This window comes from Stenella coeruleoalba, assembly GCF_951394435.1.
Source record: "Stenella coeruleoalba genome assembly, chromosome: 3".
Classification (NCBI taxonomy): Eukaryota; Metazoa; Chordata; class Mammalia; order Artiodactyla; family Delphinidae; genus Stenella; species Stenella coeruleoalba.
In genome coordinates, this window is record NC_137148.1 from 147,992,511 (window position 1) to 148,002,056 (window position 9,546).

Here is a 9,546-nt window from a genome sequence, read left to right on the forward strand (position 1 = left end):
GGTGGATTCTTAACACACTGCGCCACCAGGCAAGTCTCCTGACCGTATGCTCTTCATAGGAACTTCACACACAAAACATTTGGATTCACTGCTTCACATATTCTCAAGTAAATTAATAATCTGCCTGGAACTCAGGTCTATGCAGAGGGCTGTTCTGCTGGCCTAAGGAAGAGAAGAGAAAATGATCGTGAGATTAATAGAAAGGTTTCATGAAGCCATGGAAGAAACCGGTAGCTCTGGTCATTGCCCCTACCTAGCCTGCTACGGTTATTTTCCTTAGTACGTGGTAAAAATGGTCCTCTAATTACATCTTCAGTTGACTGTTTGCACTGTCCTACCCTAGTGGGTCCCCAGCAGTCCGGTGCTTTCCACCATGGAGGGCGGCTGGCCTGCCCAGCTTGCTCCAGTAAGATTTACCAGCAGTCTCATGTCTGCTTCTGGGCACCTTGGCCCCGGAGCCTTGGGAAACCCGCCATTTAATCTCCCGGCACTGGGGATTCTCCAGGGTGCGTGCCCACTGGCTTGGGAAATCGCAAGGGCCCGTGTGGTCTCGCTGTGGGCTTTGTGACCTCCAGCCTTCCAGACCTGCCCGCTGCAGCCGTGCCTCATCCCCACTTAACTAGCCCCTCACTCCGCCTGCCCCTCCCTCAACACCCTAGCAAATGGTGGGCCACAACCAGCTTGTTTTCTTATCCACTAACTCGAGGCTTGTGTGGAAATCACCTCTTAAAGACACTATTTAACTTATTTTCTCTTTAGTTTTTCTCTTTAACTTCAAAAGTAGCACATATGGCTTTATTTATCAAGACGTTGTACAGTAAGCTTTTGCGAGAAGGAGTTATGCGACCACTGTTAGCAGTCTGATGTGTGAAGATACCTATTTTAAATGTTTGCCAGCTCTGCAAAGGTGGTGTTGCAGCTTTAAGCTTCTAGAAGAAGAAATTCTCATTTGTCACCTACACTTGGGGTGGCAAGAACGGTGAGCCATCGAGTAGCAAGGAGCCTGCTCTTTAGGAGTCTGACTCAGGGACCAGCTTGCCCGCCTGTGGGAGTGGAAGTGCAAATACAGATTCTTGAAGCCCAAGGGAACTTGTCAGGTCCCAGCGCAACGGGTCTTAGTCAGCTCCACTCTTCCTGCTTTCTATGATACCGTCAAACCGGGACTTGGGATCCTTAGTTTAGCATTGTCCTTGGTAACTGGACTTATTGTCACAGCCCTGCAAAACCTGCCCGAACTTGCACATTAACTGAGCCCACTTTCATTTAGGGGGCATCTGTGTATTTAAAATTATTGGCCTGGTTGACTTTCTTGGTGTTACCCTTTTGCCCTCCTGAGGTTGATGGAAAGGCCCAGTTACTGGAACGGTTTTGTTTTGCAGGTCACGAAGAGAACTCCTTTAGATGCAAAATCACCTCCATACCCAGACCACCTTCCTTGACTCGCCCAATTTGGCTGTCAGCTGCCTTAAACGTTCCCACCACATTTGAATATCTTATTCTACAATGCAGTATTTTTTCCTGTCACCTTTTTTACACTTTGATGAATGATGTGCCTATTGAATCTAAACTGTGCTGCCTCTATAAAATGTTTATGTACTGTTTGGAGATAGAAAGTGCTGTTCTTTTGAGAAATAACATTACTCTCTCCTTGGAAACTGTGGATCTGAAGATGGCTCCTGCCTGCTCACAACGTGAGAATCAGTGAAGTGTTTAAAAACTGTTACATGACAGTAAGACTCCAGTGGGGCAGTCAGTAGGAGAACATGTTCAGAGGGAAAAATCTGTCCCACCAGAATTATACCAAAGTATATTTTCGGGATGAATTTCTTATTTCTGCCCTCCTTTGGAATAAATTATTTTTCTGCTCTCTATGGAAATCTGGTTTTGGTGTTTGTTAAGCTCATTTCTGTAAGCTCTTCTGTCTCTGGATAATGCCTTTTTGAAAAATGATTTTGTAGTCCAAACGTAGCTTGGATGGATTAACCTGGCTGTGTAGTTTGAGATACCTGAGGAGTCTGGTAAGTACTGTTGTTAATCATCCAGTAAACACCTGAGTGCTTGTTGTAGCCACTGGAGGAATCAAAGATGTGGAAATTGGGTCCCTGTAAATTCAAGAGCTGGAATGCTATTTGGGGAGGTATATAATTCAAGGCCCCGTTTGACCATTGTCCATAAACACGTGGTCATGATGCTAAGCAGGTAGAGGGGCGGTGCCAGCCACAGGGACAAGCGGGAACCAGCGGTTCCTTGTACCACCTCACTATCAGAAATAGGACTGAAAAATCAAGTGGTTAAAAAGCCTGGGACGGGAACAATAATTCTGTGTTTCGGTGGCAGGCATCTCAATAATTCACTAACTTGGGGACTTTATTAGTTTTAAGAAATTTAAAATGAAAATGGATCTAAATTTTCACCAGCTCATGGCTCTTTGACAGCCAGCCAAGAATGGGTTTCCTGTTTTGCAGTTTGCACTTTTCTATTCCTCCCAAACTATCTGAACTCATTGCTTTGCTATTCTTATGACCAAAGAGAGTTTCAAGTTGACATGACTCTCCTGCTTTCATTTCTTTCTTTTCCTTCATTTTGAACTTAAAGTTTTTCCTGAGAGGCAGCTCTGTACTTTACATTTCCAGCAAACAGGCCTCTTCAGCTAATTTCATGGAATCCAGAAAACAATGAAGATTTGATGTTGAGGGACCATAGTGATACATGCTAACCCCATCATTTTATAGATGAGGAATCTCAGCCCAGACAGGGAGAGTTACTTTCCCAGTTTAACATAGCTGGTCAGAGGCAGATGGGGGAGTAGGATCCGTGTTTTCTAATTTCTGCTCTAGAGCACTTCTTCCTTGTACCCTGCCTCTCTCAGAGTTCCACTGGCCAGGAGCCAGCTCTGGGGCTTGGGTGGGAGGGAAGAATTATGCCTTTGTGGATGATCAAGCTGTCTCTCATCGGAGCAACTTACTTGATCCTTAATCGTTATTTGTCATCTAAGAAACCAATGCTGGTGGTTACTGTGGGTACATGAAAGGATGCCACAGTCTTTGAGTCCTGACCACGGTCGGGGGAGCGTGACTTGAGTGCAGCTGTGTACCCAGATTCTTCAAGTCAGGCCCTACTGCCCATCATCACTGGCGGTCAGTCTGAAACCGTTCCAACTCCCACCCTGGACTGCTTCCCAGCAGGCCACCATGGGTTTGAAGCTGAGCCTCATGTCGTCCCTAGTGTGGTGCTTCCCTTGAGTGTTGCTTTTGCCTGTCCCGAGTTCAGCATGGCATGAGCTGATAGGGAGCCTACATGGGTTCAGCACAGCAGACCTCGGCTGTGGCATGCTTGCAGCAGTGATGGAGGGCAGCTCTTGGGGGGCCCTTCTCATTCACGATCGTGGTTTGACACATTTCTGATTTAATGGCATGGTTGAAGGCAGAGGTCACAACCCTGGCTGATCCAGGTCCCTGAGTTCTGCCTTAGTCTGTCACTTTGTACGGATCCATTTTCGTACTTCTTGTTCGCTGTAAGACATTAGGGGGTGAACTGGATTACATTGCTTTTTGCACTTGGGCTTGCTTGCCATTTGGTGGGTCTTACAGACGGGTAGGGAAGATGTATGTGTTGGCTGCACTAACAGCAGTGGGAGACACAGGGACATGAGCACTGAAGGGCCTGGTGATGTGCCAGGGAGGTTTTGAAAATCCTGCTCAGTAAACTTTCTAGGGAGATAAAAGGCCCTAATAAGGCAGCAGCTCAGGCCTGAATCTAGAGGGTTTTCTCCAAACCCTACTAGGACTCACTCCTAATGAGGCCTCAGTATAAAGCCTGTGAAGAAGAAAGGAGCTCATTTCCTAGCCAGATTGGAGATCAAAGGCCACCCCCCACCCTCCCGCCCCTCCCTGCCCAAAGACTGATTGCAAGCTCCTAACAGCCAGGTAAACTCAGATATATGTTTTCTTCTCACCTCCTCCCTAATAATTGAACCATTTTGTTAAAATGACCCAGCATCTGAGATGGATGCCTGTGAATCCTATTTCCTTTGACAGTGCCCTTGCTCTAGTGCTCGTCAGGGCCCAGATTGGAAGGAGCACCATCCAAGCGCTTTAAAAGGATACTGGAAGTGTGTCTCTCCTCCAAAGTCCCGGTGAACATGGTGTGGCCTGGAGATGATCATCAGACTAGGAGAAGCCCTAGCTTTGCAGTTATTCCATCACTTGCTAGTTATGTGACTTGGGTAAAATCATTTAATATCTGAGCCTCGGTTTTTTCATCTATAAAATGGGGATAATACCTGACCATTCTGCTATGTGAGGTTGTTACCAAATGTGGTGGTGAAGGTGATTTGTAAATTATAATAATACACAAAGGGTATTTTTCAAAGAAATGGTAAAATCCCTAGGACCCACTGACAGTACTTTTCTATGAAGATAGGCCCCAGAGAGGCAGCCAGCTGATTTTTTTTTTTTTTAAACATATGGTTTCCCTTTTGTTTAGTCATTTGTACTTGGGTTACAGAAAAATAAAAGGCACACACCAGGATCCAGGCCTGATCTCTGAGCAGGGAGATGGATCTCCTAGAAACAATCATAGCATAAGTGTCTAGACCACATCCTTCCTGCCCTTCCAGGCTCTACCAGCTCGTATACCAGAACGGGAGTATTTCTGGCATGCTTTTGAAGATGTAGTTCAAGGGTCATTGGTTTCTTTTAACATTCTTTTTGTTGTTTTCTTTAAACATATGATGTCTGTACCCTTATCACTGACCCAACAATTTTTTTTTATATCTTCCTTTGGTGTTGCTTGAGAAGTGGCACCTTTTTGTTTATTTCTTCTGGCCAGTTTTTTATTTTTTTTTAAGCACTGGTAGGTGTTCTGCCATGTGGAGGGAAATATAGAATTGAGAAATTATTTTAAACTGTTGCTCGGACTCATGGAAGATTTGGCCCTGGATTTCATCTTCCAAAAATTTGAAGTCAGTTGCTCCTTTATCAACTATATTTAAATTACATTTAAAAATATCTATCTGGCAGTTTAGAATGGTTTCGTCACCCCACCTCTCTATGCAAGAGCTCTCTTCTGTTTGGAGAACAAATGTATTTAAAATGGAGATGGACTCTGAAGTGAAAATTGTGTATTACTTTTTCCCCTGTCCCTTTATTTCAGTTTTCTCTCAAGAATTGAATGTATGAAGTTAATTGCAGAAAATCCATAATTTTCTAAGGAAAAAAGCACAATGTAAAATGCTGTTGTGAAGGATATTTTTTGTAGCAGAATTGATGGAAAGCAACCTTAATGTTCAACAAAAGGAGATTCTTACATAAGCCATACTGCATACAAATAAAGGAATATCCTGGTGCATTTAATAATTTTTTCCCCAAAATATATGCCTGGAAAACGAGATTGAAAAGACAAACAGCAGAACTATTAACATGGCCTCTGGATGGTAATTGCAAATGATTTTAATTTTCTTTTTCCTTTTCAGCATTTTCTCCAATGAAGCTGTGATACTTTAGCAAAAAGAAGAAACAATAAGTTTCTCTAATAACAAAAGATAATAGGATATTATGTTAAGAAGGAAAAAAACCCCACAGGATTTCAAACTTACATGCACAGAAAAAAACCTGATAGGAAATGGACCAAAATGTTGATTGTGATTATGTCTTTTACAGCTTTGTGTACTTACAAATTTTCTACAAAGAGCATGTTATTTTATAATCAGGGGAAAAATGGTGTTTTGCAGGGGAACATTGTCAGAATAGTATTAGTGCTTCCTTCAAAGATTATATAACACACACACAAATACACACACACACACTTTTATTTTAAGAGTAATTCAGGGCCCAGGGAAATGAAGTCAGCTAGATTTATTAAAACACTGAAGCTATTCTGAATCAATGAAAATCCACGAGTTCACACAGCAGTTCTGATTAACTGTTTGCACTGTGCAGGATGGAGTGCAGAGCATTCAGCTTATAAAACGCCAGCCTCCCTCTGTATAGGTGCTCACAGTGACCGCGCGGTGAAATGAAAAGGGAGCATTGATTTTGATTCTGCCCACATAGAAAAGTGAAAGCCTGGGGTATGAATGTTCTGGGGTCCCACACGGGTAGAAAAAGCCCTACTGTTCTTCCACTCCCAACTGCTCCAAGCAAGTCTTTCATTCAGGCTATGTTTCTGTTTCAGTTCAAACCCCCTCCTTGTGAAATGTATTGGCCCTTTTTTCCCCACCTCCCACTACTTCTCCCCAGCCCCCCTTCCCAGGCCAACTCCAAAACAGGAGTATTCTAGCTGAGGATGCTCAACGATGAGGACGGCTACCCACGTGAATCCAGCCAAGCTTCTATTTAAGTTGCCATCAGGATTTTGACATGGTTTCCATAGTTTCTTTCTACTGTCCAAAGTGTGGTACTGCTGTGGGCGCCACCCCAAAATGGAACGCGAGGAGCAGATGTTTTGTAAAAGTAAGCGCTGTGTCTGGGGAAGTGTGAGTTAAGAAGCTAAGTGTGACTTTGCAAGCCGTGTAAGGTTTTCAGCAACATTCAACAAGTATTTTCAGCTCCTGTTCTTTGTCCTGAGGTTACCTGCTTGAGACACTGGTAAGCGGAAGAAACTCAGCCTGTGACCTCGAGCTGAGAGTTTAGCAATGGACCTCAGTGTAGGTGCAGTATCTTAGCAAGTACAGGTTGCTGGGTAAGAGCACTAGGAACCCTTAATGAGTGGTGGAGGAAGGCTTTTTAAAGGAAATGACCTTTAAGGGGAAACCCAAAGGATGAGTAAGAGCTAGGCAAACAGGAGTGAGTGAGGTGTTCTAGGCCGATGAGTGATGAAGTTGTGGGAATCTAGGAAAGGGAGAGGTGTCCTGGATTATGGGAATAGGAGTGAAATGAAGTCAGAGAAGTAGCTGCACTGGGGCCATATTTATTAGCAGATACAGATGACTGATGGTTGTCAGAGGTGGGGGGGAGAGGTCAAGGATTACACCCAGGTTTCCTGCTGGCTGGACCGTGGAACCTTTCACTGAGATACGGAGCCATGATGAGTTCAGTCATGGACAATGAGAGTTTGCAGGTGCCTGAGATATCCACATGGACGTACCTAGTGGGCACTTTTTACATGGGCCTGGAGGTTGGGAAGGAGGACCAGGCTGGAGGTAGGGATGCTAGGCACCAGCATGGATATTACTGAAGCTATGGGTGTGGTTATGGGGGCTGAGAAGCAGTCTAGGCTGGAGACCTGAGAAGCACCCACTCTTAAGGGGTAGGCAGAGGACGAGGGGTCTGTCTATAAATGACATCATTAGTAAACCCTGTGGCTTAGACAATAGCACCACCTTCACCTCCAGCTTACCAAATACTTTCACATACGTTATCCAATGAAGTAAGTGGAACACATTATTCCTATTCCACAGTTGGAGAAATTGAGGTCAACAAAGGTTACATGACTTAGCCAATGCCACCCAGAGGTCTATAATACGTCAAAGGTCATCACATTCCAAAGGTTTTTTTTGCCCCTTCAGCGGGTATGGTTACAGGGCCTCCAACCTTCCTACTCATCCACACCCAAGCCTCTTCCCATCTCTGAGATCCGAGAGCTCTTTTGCAACTTCTTTTTTTTTTAGTTTGTGTTTTTTCCTTCATTGTTATCAGTCCTATTGCTAATGATAATAGCTAGCACTTATGTAGCAGTTGGGTAAGCAAGACGTTGTTCTAAATGTTTCACATATGTTAACGTGTTTAATCCCCACAATAACCCTGTTAGGTAAATACTACGATTATCCCTATTTTACAGATGAAAAAATTGAGGCCCAAGGCCACAAGCTGCTACATAGAGGTAAGGGGATTTAAACCCAGAGGAGTCTGATCGCAAGGTCCCGGGCTGCTGCTGAGCCTCCATGGCATTTTGTCCCAGGGTAAATTTCCTCACGTGACCCTTTTGGGGTCTTGCAGTCTTAGCTGCTTCCCCGTGGTTTGTTTCTATGGTACCTGCGGTAAAGGAGTAGCCCACACCTACACCTGCATGTCTGAGGGAGGGGGTGCGCTTCCTGCTCTCCGCTGGCATTTCTGAAAAGCAGGGTCACCAGTGGAATTTTCAGGCATAATGTAGCACATGCACAGCAAGTGCGGGTCTGGGCAAAGCATCGTCTCCTCTCTCACCTCCCTTTGCCTAGAACACCTCGCAGCCTTCTCATCTTGCTGTGTTGACTGGAGACAGGCCCTGGGGGCGCTTTCCTACCTCCTCCCTTCCTAAATTGTGCCCCCTCTGGGTTCCCACAGCAACTGTGGCTGATTCCTGTCATCACAGCTGTGTAATTTACAGGTCTTTCCCCCCTGCACAGCAAAAAAGCTTTGCTGTGCAGCATCTCTGGCTTGTTTGTTTCAAGTGTTTGATCTCTACAACCTTGCACTAAGTAGTTACTGGATAAGAGTCCTATGGGTGGCCAGCTTTCAAATGCACATTTTGTAAATTCCATTCTTGGGATACTGAGTTTGCTTAAAGCAAAGGTACAGTGGTCTGACCTAGAGCTCTAAGGTCTTGGTGAGCCAGCTGCTTGGGTGTGGGACATGTGCAGTCAAGCAGGACCCCATGCAGAGAAGGGTCCCACACCTGGTTTAATGTTCTGCTTTTGTTGTCATGAAATTCTTACTAATTTTTGAACAAGGGCTCCCTGCATTTTCATTTTGTACTCGGACCTGCAAATTATGTAACTGTTCTGTAGGCTGGAGTGTGTCCTTCTGACCGCAGTGGGTCCTAATCAGAGTATTACACAAATATCTGCACACCCCCTGAAATCACCTGCAAAATTAGGTGTGTGTATACTTGTGCGCTTTTTTCTGGGGAGCAAGTCTATGGCTTTTATCAGACCCCTAGGGAAGTTCAGAGCCATTGTTATTAATAATGACAACAATAGCTAACCTTCACTTAGGCTTGTTGTGTGCCAGACTCTAAGGACTTTACCTGTGTTGCCTTACGCCTCACCAGAGTGTAATTGAGTTGGGGCAGGGCAAGAGCAGTATTGTACATTTTCCTCCTTTCTAATACTCCCTACTCCTCTGTTCCCCAACCAGAGGAGAGAAGAAAACCACCGACCTGGTCCTCCCTTCTTTTATGGACTTGGCAGGAGCCTGAACCTTTGTTTGGAGGAAAGGAGAACCACCCCTTACTTTGTCCTGAACCACCCTACTCCCAAGTTCCCCAAAGGCGACTTCTCTTTTGCCAGACTGGGAAGAGGTGATTGGGTACGTGGGCAAGAAGCCTCTTCATGTCAAGCTGACTGGTTATCAGGGCACCAAGAAGGAGCTGTAGCCAGCTCACCAGGACTTCTGCCACCAGAATCCTGACGTAAGCCTGAGCGGTGGGTGCACCGCCCAGGTTGCAGGGAGCTGATGCCCTTAGGATATGTATGGAAAGGCCAGCAGCCCTGCAGGAGCCTAGATGGGCACTGAGTTATGGGGGTAGATTAATGAGACTTCCTCCTAGTACTGCCCTCTTAACACAGGATAGAGTCCACAGCTGGCATTCAGGTTTGTTAATGTGCTCTATGTCTCACTGTGACTG

At 45.1% G+C, this 9,546-nt stretch overlaps 1 protein-coding gene across 1 annotated transcript in view; it reads left to right on the forward strand.

Moving 5' to 3' along the window:
* Nucleotides 1–3,815, forward strand: part of ATP6V0E1 (ATPase H+ transporting V0 subunit e1) — a 36,919-nt gene extending 33,104 nt beyond the window's left edge. Inside the window, exon 4 of the mRNA XM_079917035.1 lies at nucleotides 1,380–3,815. The gene's annotated coding sequence lies outside the window, so the exon portion shown is untranslated. The remainder of the gene's footprint in view (nucleotides 1–1,379) is intronic.
* Nucleotides 3,816–9,546: the final 5,731 nt, after the last annotated feature.